Source organism: Mastigoproctus giganteus, chromosome 3, assembly GCF_048544385.1.
Source record: "Mastigoproctus giganteus isolate SK-2022 chromosome 3, ASM4854438v1, whole genome shotgun sequence".
NCBI lineage: Eukaryota > Metazoa > Arthropoda > Arachnida > Uropygi > Thelyphonidae > Mastigoproctus > Mastigoproctus giganteus.
Genome location: NC_143577.1, coordinates 100,444,340 through 100,459,127, shown reverse-complemented (window position 1 = coordinate 100,459,127; position 14,788 = coordinate 100,444,340). Strand labels below are relative to the sequence as shown.

Sequence of the window (14,788 nt, the reverse complement as noted above, 5' to 3'; positions counted from 1 at the left end):
AGAACTATTCGTTAAACTATGTAGAACATTATCATTTACCAACCTATTCAGCGTGATGTAATCTTTTCCCTAATAAAAAAAAATATTTTCCAATGCTAAAGTACTTCAAGTCACACTATATTTCAAATACCCACCCATAGCTCAGTAACCACCAAGAATGTCAATATAACATTTTTCACTCAGAATGTTCTCAGGAATCAGCACCTGAAATTAAAATAGTAACAGGGCACCCCGTATTAAAGTGATAAAAGATGTGACCAGGTAAATGTGAAGCACATGAATCCTTTTGTTAACATGAACCATATATTGTTTAAATAATTATTTAAATATATATTACAATATGTTCAACCTGGCAGCAGTGGTGCCCAGTCTGACAGATCCTCCCATCCCAACAAAATAACTACAGTTGAACCTCGTTAATACAAAGTCCCCCAAAAGTGTCAACATTTTTTTTTTTTTCCTTTTTTCTTTTTTTTTTTTTTTTTTGGGTACATGCTATATATCTAAGAATAATAATAATATCAAAAATAAATGAAAAAAAAAAAAAGAAAGAAAAAAGTAATTTCAATTAACAAAATAAAATCATAAAAATAAAATATAATAAAAAAAAACCCTTGTCTAACAATACAGCAATAGGAATAATACATTTTTTAAAGATTTTATTTTATTTGTAAGGTAAACTAAGAGAAAAGCAATTAACGGAAATTAAAATATAGTACAGTATATATTCCGATATATAAAATATTTTAGTATCACAGTAAAAATAATTACAATCTTAATATAAAATGAGACATACAAACCATTAACTTTTTAATAATTAATCTAATTTAAAGAAATAATCCAATGTTGTCTGCACAGTTTTTCTCCTATATGCATTTTTAACTACAGCACAGACATTATCAAATGCAATATCAACATTATCAATGATACTGCAGGCCAACACATTCCCTATTATATTACGTTCAATGCATTTTGGGCTTCTTTTTTTAGATGGCGGTCTGTGCGTGCTTCTTCACTTTCGCTGGTAACAAAAACATCATTGTTTGGCTTGGTGCGCGGCAGCTCTTCTGGTGTTGCTGTGGTACAACTTCATCATCCACCTTCATAAAACTCTTCAAATTCTCCAACAAAATCCATATGCTCCTTCAAATTCCTCCAGGTTGCTATCATATGCATCTGCTGGACCATGTTTTTCAATGATATTCTCTCCAAAGCCATTCTTTCTGAAGCAGGTGATTATTACACTTGATGCAATACTGTCCTGAGCAATAACAAGATTACGGATAGCAACCAAAGCATTCCAGTTTACTCTTTATGCTCTCTTGGGGTTATAAATAATGACTTGCCCTAGTGGCTGCATAAAACTGGTGGCAATGGGAGGGAAAAACAACAGCCATATATTTTTAAACTTAAGTATCTCAACAGAATATGCTGTACAACGATCTCATCAAAATGTTCCTTTTTTCTGAAGCCATTCTTCTATCCACTTTTGATAACCAAGATTGAAAAATTTTGCACATAAGTCAAGCATTTAGGGAAGTTGGTTAACTTCTTTAAAACATCTTGGCTTTGAAAACTTACCAATCACAAGTGGGAGTAGTTTTGTACTGCCATCTGAATTGCAGCATAACAGAACAGTGAGTCTTTGTTTACTTAATTTTCCACCATGACAAGACTCTCCTGGAACAGCAAATGTTTTGTTTGGTAGCAAATTATAAAATAAATCTGTCTTGTCAAGATTAAAAATATCTTTAGCCTCATATTTTTTCAAGAATGGACCATACACAACACAACCAGTCTGTAGCCTTTTCTTTGTCAATTAATCCAGACTCACTGCAAAAACCAAGTTATTCCTGTTTTTAAATCTTTGAAGCCAGTCACTACTGCATTTGAAGTCACTAATTATATGTTGCTGAGCTAGATAATTTGCCTTTCTTGCAGAATCGGATCTGATATTGGCAAATTTGATGAACGCATTTACTGGTACCACTTGAAAAGTTGTTTCAAGCTCCTCATGTTTTACACCACAAATTCATTTCCTGTGTTTTTTTTTTTTTTTTTTTATCGCTGCTCCAGTGTCAAGTCTTTCGGTTTTTCAGTATTGTAGATAAAGTAGGTAAAGAGATGTTGTATTCCTTTGCAATGTCCATTTCAGAATGAACGAAGCAAAATTCCATTTTGCTTCGCTCAATCCTACCAGCCTCTTGTATAATTTTCAGTTTAATTTAAAGGCTTAATTCCATCCATTTATGTTTTGTCACCACAACTTTGCTAGGTAAGATTTAATATTAAAAAATTTTAAATTAATTTAAAGACACAAGTTCCAAAAAAGACATCTGCTCAGATAAAATGGCACAAAAATAGATTACTGTATACTGTAGCAAAAGACTCTCTGAACTGGTGTAACAATTGCAACTGACCTTAATTCTATGGAGAGCAAGGGAGTGTATGTAAACAACTTAGAAAAAATGTTTTCATTCTTTTGTTAATTTAACAGCTCATTCTCAAGAAAGATATTTTTCAGAGTGCACTTGCTTTGTAGATACCATAAACTGGTTTTGTTTACACAAAAGTAATTTCTAACAAAGTCAGTGCCATCGTTCGGAAAGTAGGGAACCATGTGGCCAGAGGCAATAACAGGGCCAATAAGACAGCACTGCGAAGATTTGTATTAAATATACAAAATAGCAATATTTATTTCTCACAGGGTGAAAAAGAACTTTGTAATACATATTAATAAGCTAATATATTTACATAAAAAAGCCTGTCCTTTCGAAGGGGAGTGATACGTGCTTCTATAAACAAATATTCTGTATAAACCAAGTTTGTATTAATGAGATTTCACTGTATTGCACATTAATCACCAGTTTGAAATTAATGCCTAAACTTCACAAACCTTTGTATAACCTCTGAAAACGATCTAACAGACCTGGCACCACCATCTGTTACAATTTTTGACTATTTTGTCAGGGTGGGAAAAAAATCTATATTCACAGTTGGTGGCAGTCTGGAACAAATGACCAGACTGCTTAGATTGAGGTGGACATGGAATCTCCAGTTGCACATTACCTGAGTTGGGAAAAATCGCAGCCTCTGTGAACAGCAGGAAGACAATCGACAAACAGAAAACCAGTAACATAGAGAGTGATTCAGATTATAATAATGTGGATGACTGGTGAAAGAAAAATAGCACCAGAATATAACAAAATGTTTATGAGGAGATGGCGTGATACCTCATTAATATTTAAAATGTCAGACTAATAGTGTACATCTTCATTTATTGCATCTGGCCACTATTAGGAATTATGTACCAAAAAAACACTGCCATCAATTCCAGTAAAGTAAACTACAGCTCTAGAAAAGGCACATAAAATAAATAACAGCATTGTGTATTAGTAGAATGATATAATACTTTGTGTTTTAGTCTGTATACTAATAAAACATTAGTAAATAAAGTATTTATTTACTAAGTAAAGTGTATTTATGTTAAAAAAACTGGGGTAAAATTTTTTCGACTATAAGGGCAGTACTAAAGTTGTCACCCTACACCCATATTGTATCGAGGTTTCACCACTGTATTTCGCGAGAGTTAAACCAAGTACACACAAAAATAATGACAGAATAAAATCACATTAATAAAGTTCAATGAGCCTAATTTTTCAGGTATTGTAATACTGAGGTTTCTAATAATGAAATCTACTAAAAATATCAAAACCCAACAACAACAATTACGTGCGTGTGTGTGTGTGTGTGTGTGTGTGTGTGTGTGTGTGTGTGTGTGTGTGTGTGTGTGTGTGTGTGTGTGTGTTCACTAACATCACTAGTAACAAAATTTTTTATCATTTTGCTAGATCATCAGCAGCTCTTCTGGCAATAGTATTGTTATGGTAGTAACTTCGGCCTCTAACTCCTCATTTTCTCCAACAAAATTCACACGCTTCTCACAAAACATGTGCTGTTGTCACATTACTTTCCTAGACTGTAATTTTCAATTCTCTCAAAAGTCACTCTTTTTGAAGCACTTGATGAATACACTAAAATAACATCCCAAACAATAACAATATTATGAACAACACCCAAAGCATTCCAATTTTTATAACAGAAAGTTTCATCACTTTGTTTGGTAATTAATGGCTAAAAATTGCTCCCTCTTATGTTTCACATCAAATATATTATCAGGTAGACTATGCTCTCTTGAGGCAAATAATGCCTTTATGCAGTGGTTGCACAAAACTTGTGGTACTGGGAGGTAAAATAACAGCCTCACATTGTTTAACACTGTTTCACCAGAAATTGCTGTACAAAGATCTAGAATCATCAAAATGTTTTTTCCCCCCTTTCTTTTGGCCACTCAATAATTAGGAGTGAAAAATTATGACTGTAAGCCAAGCACTTCTATTGGCCTCATAATCGTATGGAAGTTGGCTTAACGTTTTGAAGAGTTTTTATATTGTAGCTATCAAACACTGGTTTTGTGTACGTAAAAGTAAATTTCAATAAGTCAGTACTATCTTTCAAAAAAATGCATCAATTGAATGGTCGTGTGTGTGTGTGTGTGTGTGTGTGTGTGCGTGCGTGCGTGCGTGCGTGCGTGCGTGCGTGTGTGTGTGTGTGCGCGCGCGCGCCAGTGGTGGAACAATAAATGGGTTGTACCATTCTTTGCATTAAACATGCAAAATACCTAACTTATTTCTCATGGGATAAAAATGGACTTTGTATTACATACTAACTGAATTTCATAAAAACCAAATATGTTGTAGCAAGGAAACAATGCAGTATTCATTAATAAGAATTTTGTATAAACTGAGTTTGTATTAATGAGATTCTACCATATCATAAATAAACATTTATTTTTATCAAGTAAAAAAAAGCAAGGCACTATATTTCAACACAGGTACTGAAATAGTTTGAGAAATAATGCTACACTGCATTATGCTGTTCTGTCATTACGGCCTAGGGATCCCTCCTTTGATAGTAACAAAAGCCTGGAATTAGGCCCTTTAAAAACAACTGTGTTTATCCACAAGTCAACCTAAAGCAACTAAAGGAAATGGAAAGCAAAACTGAAGGTAGACGTGTTTTATAGTCCTAATGACTCTGATGAGTACAATGAACAACTGCAAAGGGAAACAGAGTGGATGAGTAAATCAGATTGTGTTATAATGGGAAATTTTAACTTCCCAGATATTGATTGGAACTTGTGGCTTTTTTGGATTTATTGGATGATTGTTTTCTACAGCAGCATGTTTGATGTGCAAAAGTAAGTAAAGTGCAGCCATTATCAACCCACTGCAGGATGGAAGCCTCCTCAACAATTCATGCTGAGGGAAATGGACCATAATCTGCCACGATGGTCAAGTGCGGGTTGGCAGATCGACCGTATTCAGCAGTCAGGGGCTTGAACCCCGGTCTACTCAAAGAGCGTGTGCTACTGCACTCCCGCTCCTGACCACTCGGCTATGGAGGCAAACGTATCCCCAATTCACAAAGGGGGATCAAAGGGCAACACAAGTAATTACAAACCTGTTAGTTAACTTCTATTAGGGGAAATTAATGGAGGCACTGGCAAAAGAAGCACTGCAGGATCATCTAACCAATACTACGGTTATAATTCAGAAATAGCATGGGTTTGTTAAGTCTTGTCTGACCAATTTGATTGGATACTGTGATGTAGTCACAAAGGAACCGGATGCAAAAAATAATTTTGATATCATATAAATGCAAATGGGCCTGTGGTACTAGATTCTATGACTTAAAGAAGTCATGGAATCTAGTAGATGAGTGTCAATCTCGCGACCATGTACGCATCAGAGTATGCACAGCTCTTATATCTATTGAAATTTTATCTATAATGTCCATATTCTGTTATAATCTGTATACATTTGCTGAGAAAGGGGTCCATTTGCCCTGAAAGCTTCATTCTTTGTCATTAAATTCTAATTACTGGATATATACTGTATTATTTTTCTTCATTTTGATATCCCATACTTGGATTTTAGCAAAGCTTTCGATACTGTTGCACACGGAAGACTATTGTACCAATTGAAGTGGTGAAACCCATGTTTAGTCTCTAGAGCAAAGTTTCCGGCATCCCCCCTCCCCCATACTTCTCCTTCAACCCATGCACGGTACTAAGTACTATAGGTTTTGATACCTTTCGTGTTTGGGGTTTTCATAAAAAAAAAAAAAAAAAAAGGAGCAATATGGCATTAAGGGCAAATTGCTGCTTTGGATAAAGGGGTGGTTATGTGGGAGATGGCAGAGAGAGTGGTAATAAATGAACACTGCTCTTCATTGACTAACATTGTTATTGGAGTCCCCCCCCCCAGGGTTCAGTGTTGGGCCTATTGTTGTTTTCTGTATTTATTAATGATATTGATGAAGGTACGAGGGTGGTTCAATAAAGAATCACCCTCACCTACTTCCCCTTCTGCAGAGTCATTATATTTTGTGTGTAGCATCATACATATTTCGGTACTAAAGGTGTAAAATTTCAGCCCTGTGTCTTAATTTGTTTTTCTTTTACAGAGCTGAACGTGTGACAAAGTAGCATCATGACAAAGTTGAAGGCAGAGCTGTAATCCAGTATCTGTTCTTGAAGAGAAAATCTCCTAAAGAAATCCACAAGGAGATGACTGCTGTATATAAGGATGAAGACCCATCCTATGGTATTGTGAAGCACTGGCATAGACAGTTTAGGTGTGGTCGCACATCAGTAGAATCTGAGCCAATTCCAGGTCATCCCCATTCAGCCATTGATGACTGCACGATCAGAAAGAGTGGAGTGGTTAATCATGGAAGATTGCCGGATATCTGTGCGTGAATTGTCCCAGGACGTGAAGATTAGTGTGGGCTCTGTTGAAACAGTCCTTCATGACCAACTCCGTTTAAGGAAATTGAGTGCAAGATGGATTCCCCGATTATTGACTGGTTTCAAGAAGGCTGATCGACAACAGAAATCACAAGAGTTGTTAGCCCTGTGCCAAAAAAATGAGGAAGTCTTTTTCTCTCGTCTAATCACTCAGGATGAAAGTTGGATACACCATTTCGCCCCTGAAAGTAAAAAAAACAGTCCACGGAATGGTGACATCGTGGTTCCCCACTTCTTGGGAGGTGGTTCCCCACCTCCCAAGAAGACAAGGGTCCAAGCGTCAGCAGGAAGGGTCTTGCTGACAGTGTTTTGGGATGAGAAAGGCATAATAATGACTGATTACCTGCCGAAAGTTAGAACAATTACAGGTGCTTATTATGCCAACTTACTCACAAAATTACGGGAGAAAATCGAAACATGTAGGTGTGGCATGCTGTCCAAAGGTGTGAGAATGCTTCAAGACAATGCCCCAGTTCACACTTCTGAAATTGCAACAACAGAAGCGGCCACTTGTGGATATGAAATACTGCCCCATCCAGCCTACTCACCCAATCTTGCACCATCGACGACTTCTTGTTTCCTTCCCTCAAATCATTTCTTCGGGGGTCCCACTTCCCTACAACGAGACACTCATTTCTGCAACAGAGTCACGGTTCAAAGACCAACCTCACCACTTCTACAAAAATGGTATCTGTAGCCTCATCCATCAATGGGAAAAATGTGTAAATCTGCATGGTGCCTATGTAGAGGACTAAAACCTGCCAAGAATCAAAAATCACCTCTGCAGCTAAGTCAGGGCAATTCTTTATTGAACCACCCTCGTATATCAGACTTATGTCCAAATATGCAGAACACATAAGGTTGGCAGGATTTTTAATGATAGTAAAGACAGTATGCTACTGCAGCACGATCTAGAAAAGTTAGGAAGATGGGCTGAGAAGTAACAACTGAAGTTTAACATTAACAAATGCAAAGTACCATATGGGTAGCAGTAACCCAAGAGAAATGTACCAACTATGTGGTACTACACTCAGGGAGGTGGAGAATGAAAAAGACATAGGGCTAATTGTGCAGTCAGATTTGAAGTTCTCTGAGCAGTGCAGTGGGCTGCAAGAGTAGCTCATGGTGTCTTGTCAATGATATACAGGAATTTTTCTAGCAAGTATAAGGGAGTGATTATCCCCTTGTATAAGGCAATGGGCCACACCTTGAGTAGCTGTATACAGGTCTGGAGGCCTCATTGTAGGAAGGATGTAGAGCTGCTGAAACGACTACAGAGAAGGACAATGAGATTGGTGAGGGAAACAAAGGATTGCTCTTAAGAAGAAAGGCATAAGTTTAATGCAAACTGCAGCGTCTGGAGACTAGGCACCTGCGAGGTGATCTGACTGAGGTGTATAAGGCATCAAATGGTTTGAGCAAGCTCAATGCTGATCGGATTCTTTCTTTTGCCCAGATTAATTGCCTGAACATAAATTCAAATTGAGGAAAGACGGTTGTAGAATACATGTGCAGAAATTTGCCTTTAGCCAGCAGGTAGTTGACAGTTGGAACAAATTTCCATCTGTTGAAGTGGAGGTCAACAACTTAAATAAGTCCAAGGCAGAACTAAACAAACGTTTGGAGTGAATGGATGGGTGAAATGGGAAGGGGTTTTTTTTTTTTTTTTTTGGCTGATAATCTATAAGCCTGCTTTCTTGCCTTATATGCCTCTACTAATGGTAATGCTAATAATGTTTTTAACAGAATAACATCAGTCAGTAGGTGAATCCATTATTTATTAAAAACTCAAAGGCCATGTTGTGACTGGTTTCAGACCAAATTTTGTAATTTGTAAGTCAATAGGCAGCCTCGAGTAGCAGCTTTATATTGAACACTGAATAAATTTATCAAGTTTAAACGAGGAGTCAAGCAGTGTTTAGAAGAAAAACTTTCAGTTAAAAACATCACAGTTTTCTATTATTTTCTCAAACTATTTCAATACCTCTGTTGAAATAGTACCCCACCTCTTTACTTTATTTCTGCACTAGTCAAATCAGCCTACTAACATGTTTTTTATGCAAAGTAACCAAGTTACACATAAAATAAAACCTCTTTCATTTTCAACTGTTTTTTTTTCCCCAAAAATCTCTAGGCTGCTCCTGAAAGTTACCTGTTGTTCGATGAGTGACATAAACAGGTCTGAAACAAGTCACAATACGTTTGACTTTTTAATGAACAGATTCACCCACTAGGTGATGTTATTCAATTAAAAACAATATTAGTTCACTTTAAGTCAACTCATGTACAAATTTGGTCATTTCTAAAGTCACCCAAGCACTGGAGGGACAATATGTTCCCCAAGCAGAAATGACAGAAAAACATAACACAATGCCACATTATTTCCTCAAATTGTAAAATTAGCAATTTATTTTATGACAGTATTACTAAATTAACATTATACCAATAATAGTTATATACAGTGCTTTTTGTAAAAAAAAAAATTGGTACTGATACTCATTCTTTGCTATCAGGAAAAATTGAAACTTAAAGGGATATGAAAAGTAAAATAAAAAATTATTCCTTGATATTGTTACTTTAGTAGTAATGTTTTTGGAATAATAATAACAAATTAAGTATATTAACACACGGCTTATTAAGCATAAATAAAAAAAATAAGTAAAATGTGTAAAAAATAAGTAAAAATCATTTATTGAGTTCTCATCCGACACAATATACGACTTCTATTCTTACTGTTCGTGTCTATTGCTGAACGACATTACCGAAGCAGCCACAAATCAACATTTTGCTGGATCGAAGCACATCAGCCATAGGGCCTACAATTTTAAGAAATAGTAGTGAAGAAATTGTTTTTCCCATCAATGAAGCTCTGGTTGGACTCGCGATCAGATTCATTTGTGAAAAACCTCGTTCAAAATCACTTAATGAAATCGATATCGTACTCAGAACGTTTATTAAATGCTACAATTCTTCCAAAACAGTCAAAACAGTCTTTTCAATTAGGTATTCCCGAAATCCACAAATTGTATCTCTTTCATTTAACTGAAACATAATTGACAATTTAACTTCATTCTCACCAAATGTCAGTTGAGAGTACATCTTCAGGCCAATGTTTCCTATCAAGTACTCAGGCTCCCACTGCCAAATCAGCATTTTTACTATCAAGCAGCCTGCTTTTTACTGATTGTTTCAAAGCTTTATAGAAAATTTCTAGATCAATGGAGAATAATTTCGGTAATCTGTCCCATGAAGTGAAACTGATTGAAATCATGGATTTTTGGCAGCTTTGGTGGCATTTCTGTAATACTGTCCCGTAACTGTTTGTCTTACATGAAAAAGTTGTACAATAATTTCTATTTTTTTATTTGCCCTGTGATCTATATCGTGCTCCGGCACGTCCAAGCTCAAAAAACAAGTCTGTTTACAAAAAAAATGTTCATGATGCACTTCTGCGAAACAAGAGAGGATTATTTGTGGGGGTAAAAGAAAATCGCTCTCTCCTAATTCTCGAACAGGGCACTTACAGTAGAAAGTTGACTAGAGCCCACTGTCTGTATCAGGAATACCCCTTGATCTGCTTGCTGCTGACCAGTGCAACTTCTCAGTATGTGGGACAGGTGGTCAGATAGTTTTTATGAGTACCACTGAGTTGTAGAATGGTAATCCCTTTGGCTCTCTTTAATGCCAATAGCCAGCAAGCTCCTGGAGAGAATGCTCCTAAAAAGAATACAAATCCATTAAAATACAGCTGGGTTAGCAAGGCTGAATCAATATGGCTTCAAACCTGGAACTCCACAGTCGAGGTGCTCAAAAATCACACTGACACTGTGCTGACATGCAAGAAGAAATACTTCTTAGTGATACTATTGACTTTGCAGGGGTGTTCGACACCATCTGGTGGCCGAGTGTCCTCGCAAGACTCAGACAGTCTGTTTGTTTGTTTGTTATTTGGTTTTTAGGAGCATTAGCAACTAAGGCCATATTGTTCCGGGATATGCGGTGGTCATTCCCTGACCTTTCCGCATCCTCCATATTTGGTGGTGATGGGCTCGAACCCCGGTCTAATCAAGAAGCGTGTGCTACCCACTGCTGCTCCTTCCCACCTGGCTACGGAGGCGCCTCACTCAGACAGGCATCCATACCTGGAAACCTATATAACATCATGAAGTCCTACTTCTCTGGAAGGAAAATCACAGTGAAAACGCCATATAGAAGCCTCACTAGACCTGTCTGCAGGGGCTGCCCCCCAAGGTTCAGTTCTGAGACCACTCCTGTGGAACATGGTCATGGATGACTTCCTAACCCTCCACTTAGGTAAAGCCTGCTCCCAAGGCCTTCGCAGATGATCTCATCATCACAATAATGGCTGACTGTAGAACTCAACTTGAGGCTATCGCAAACCCAGCACTGACAAAACTTCAGGAATGGGCTTCAACCCATTTTTTAAAAATCTCTTCTACAAAAACCAGTACAATCCTCTTGAAGGGCAAATTGCAACTATGAAGACTGCCACAAATGAAGATTGGAGTAACAGGTGGTAGATGACTTTCATCAACCAGTGAAATACCACCACTTTGCTTATTGGAGGCTTGAAGTGGTGAAACCCATGTTTAGTCTCTAGAGCAAAGTTTCCGGCATCCCCCTCCCCCCATACTTCTCCTTCAACCCATGCACGGTACTAAGTACTATAGGTTTTGATATCTTTCGTGTTTGGAGTTTTCATAAAAAAAAAAAAAAAAACCACCTTGAAACTCACCACACAATTCAAATATCTAGGAGTTAAACTGGACACAAACCCGTCTTTTCTACCACACCTCCAGTATATGAGAAGCAAAATAAGAAAGTATTCGGCACTCTTTGCAAGAGTCACCAAAAAGGACTGACTTAACAAACGCACCCTGCCATTATACTATAAAATGATCTTTACCCTCATAATTACATACGCCGCACCGATCTGGTACAACAAAGCCACAATGACAGTAAACCCAGGGGCTCACATCTGGTGAGTATGGGCTTGGCACACCCAGGGTCCTCAGCTGGATATCATCATTCTTCTCTTTCTTGGTGATTTCCTTCTACTTCTCTCTCTCTCTCCCTCTCTCACACACGCGCGCGCGCACACACACACACACAGGGTAACTCAAATTTTTTTTGGCTGGTGCAGCATAAGCCTCAGGCTTCCTTGCACCATATGGCTAATAATAATAATAATAATAATAATAATAAATAGAAGACAACTAGACTCAATCCAAAGATCCAACCCCTTTTCATCACCCAAGCCTGCCGCACAGTAAGTATGCATGCCTACAGGTCATACGGGAGCCCTTCCCCTGGACCTTTAGGTTATTAAGACTGCCTTCATGTATCATTACAGCAGAGGAACCCCCATCACATTTGCTGGATTCACCGTCAACCCTGCAAATGGGCAGAAAATAGAAAAAACCAGACTAACACAACACCTGCAGCAAATATGGCAGGAGAGGTGGGCAAATTCCGCCAAAGGAGAAATTACAAAGAAAGTCCCAGGACTAAACACAACATTTTTAATTACAGGACATGGCCCATTCCAAGCCAAACTAATGACTTTTGGTCTGGTGGATAGCCCACTGTGCATCTGTTTGGAGAAAGAGACGTGGAACCACCTAATGCACCAATGCGACCACTACGACGACCTACGGTGCCTACTCATAACGAAGATCAGATACTCCCCAGTTAACCAAGAGGCTCACCTTGACACAGGAGGAATACAGAGCGCTCACAAGTTTCGCACTACAAATGTTTTCCAGGAGACAAACACTCAATGCTATCCACAGGCCAAATTGAGACTAGACCAACCCAGAAATTATCCAGATTAGGAAATGTAACACTAAATACTGGACGGGATTTCATTCCATGAATCAACCCACAACTGGCCAGATCCCTGCTGGGATTGGACTGAGACCACCAAACTGCAGCTCTGCTGCTAAACGCCATTTGACAATGTGAATAGGGCACACTAGCCCTAATCACTTTTATTCCATCGCTGGTGGGGGGAGACAGTCTTTCTGTCTCCCCCTCCCTGCCACCCCCTTTTCTTTTGTCTGGTGAGGCATGGGCCTGCCTCACTGCTGTTCTGGGGCCACCTTCATATTTGAAAAAAATTTACTGAATATTACAAATTTCGAAATGTACTGCATCCAAATGTCACTGCTAACAGAGGTGCTGGTACACATTTTCCCAAAAAAACACTGCTTGTATATAACATTATAACAATATTATACTAATAATACCAATAATTATAGGCCATGTATTGAGAACAGAAAGCATGTTGAGGAAAGCGAAGGAGAGGAAGTTGTGTGGGAAGAGAGCTGTTCGGAGAAGGAGAATTGGATGGGAAGAGGAAATTATGCAGGAATTAAAAGGAAAGCATAAGATATAGAATAGAAGCATGGCATTAATGAAGCACCTGCCTGTGGGCAGAGTACTATAAGAAGAAGACCAATAATACCATAATAATATTATGACAATAACATTATAGATGCTTATTTTCAAAAAGAAAATATAAAATTTTCTGCTTATGACATTTCTTGCAATCAGGAAAATAATATGCAATATGCACTTTACAGAAATACTAATTACAGGAAAAACATGTTAGTTTATTATATATGAGTTTTATATTAGTTTTTATCATCACACTTTGAGGGAAAAAATTTATATTTTGCTCGCTTGTTACTTTTCATGCTGCTAGTACCGAGAAGAGTTACTAACACCATTAAGATCATTCTTCACCAGATTTTTTTTTTAACTAAGGAATATCATCCTGGATGGATGACTGCAGAAACAATTCAACAACACATACCAAATAGCATATGCAGACAACTTTACTATTCTTTTCCAAGGCAATTCAAGGGCCCATTTGGAAGTTGAGACTAATTCTGTTCTGAGCAAATAATCCTCTTGGCCCACAGAAAACAAACTCATCACCACTCTTCCCAAGTCTAAGATGGTCCTCTTCAAGGATATGCTTCACTATAACAATTTCCAACCATAAAAATAAGTGTTTTTAATGTCCTGGTCCCTGAAACCAAGTGCCTAGGCGTGGGCTCTTCTTTTCACACCTAAAACAGATGGACAGGAAAATCAACCACTTAATGGCTACAATCAGCCATAACTATAAAGAAGACTGGGGTTTAAAAAGCAAACCCATGCATATTTACTACAATGCAGTATTCATTCAAAATTACATAAAATTTCTTGGATTCTGATATCTGCCTATGCAAAACAAACCCGAGAACTTTATTACTGCCATCACTATAATGACAGACTACTCTTACTGCTGGATTCCAAAGTCTTGGGCCCAAGCCAATAGCATAAATTAATTGAAAATAAATGCACCTTCACTATTCGATGACATAAACATAAAAGTTTCCAAAGGAAAAGGCCTCAATGACAGAATGCACAGATGGGGTGTCCAGTTTCTATTAGTAGCCTTTGTTGAAACACATCAAATCCTACAGATGTGGCCGCCTAAACTCTCACTTTTTTTTTTTTTTTTTTATAGTGAAGTATATATATATATATATATATATATATATATATATATTTTTTTTTTTTTTGCAGCAGTTGACCAATTGTCCCTCAAGTCTTGGTTTTTTCTTTATTTTTTTTTTTGTTTGTTTTTATTTTTGGACTAAATATGGTGACCTATCTGGTCAGGAACTCAAAGTAAAGCTGCATTGTGATTTATGCTGTTGTGAGCAGGTTAATTCCTACTCACATGGTATGTACTGAATGCATATTCAAATTACTGTGCTTAGACTTTATTTAGATATGATAGTTAAGGATATTTCATGGACTAATGTTTGTAGGCTACTTTTGCAAAAAGAGATGTTTACAACCCACTACTATCATAGATGTTTATCTAGAATAGAAGAAAGC

General features: G+C 37.4%; 1 protein-coding gene across 2 annotated transcripts in view; it reads right to left on the bottom strand.

Annotated features, from left to right (window-relative positions):
• The window catches only part of Usp39 (ubiquitin specific protease 39), a 324,799-nt gene that overhangs the window by 267,842 nt on the left and 42,169 nt on the right, over positions 1-14,788 (bottom strand). The window lies entirely within an intron of this gene.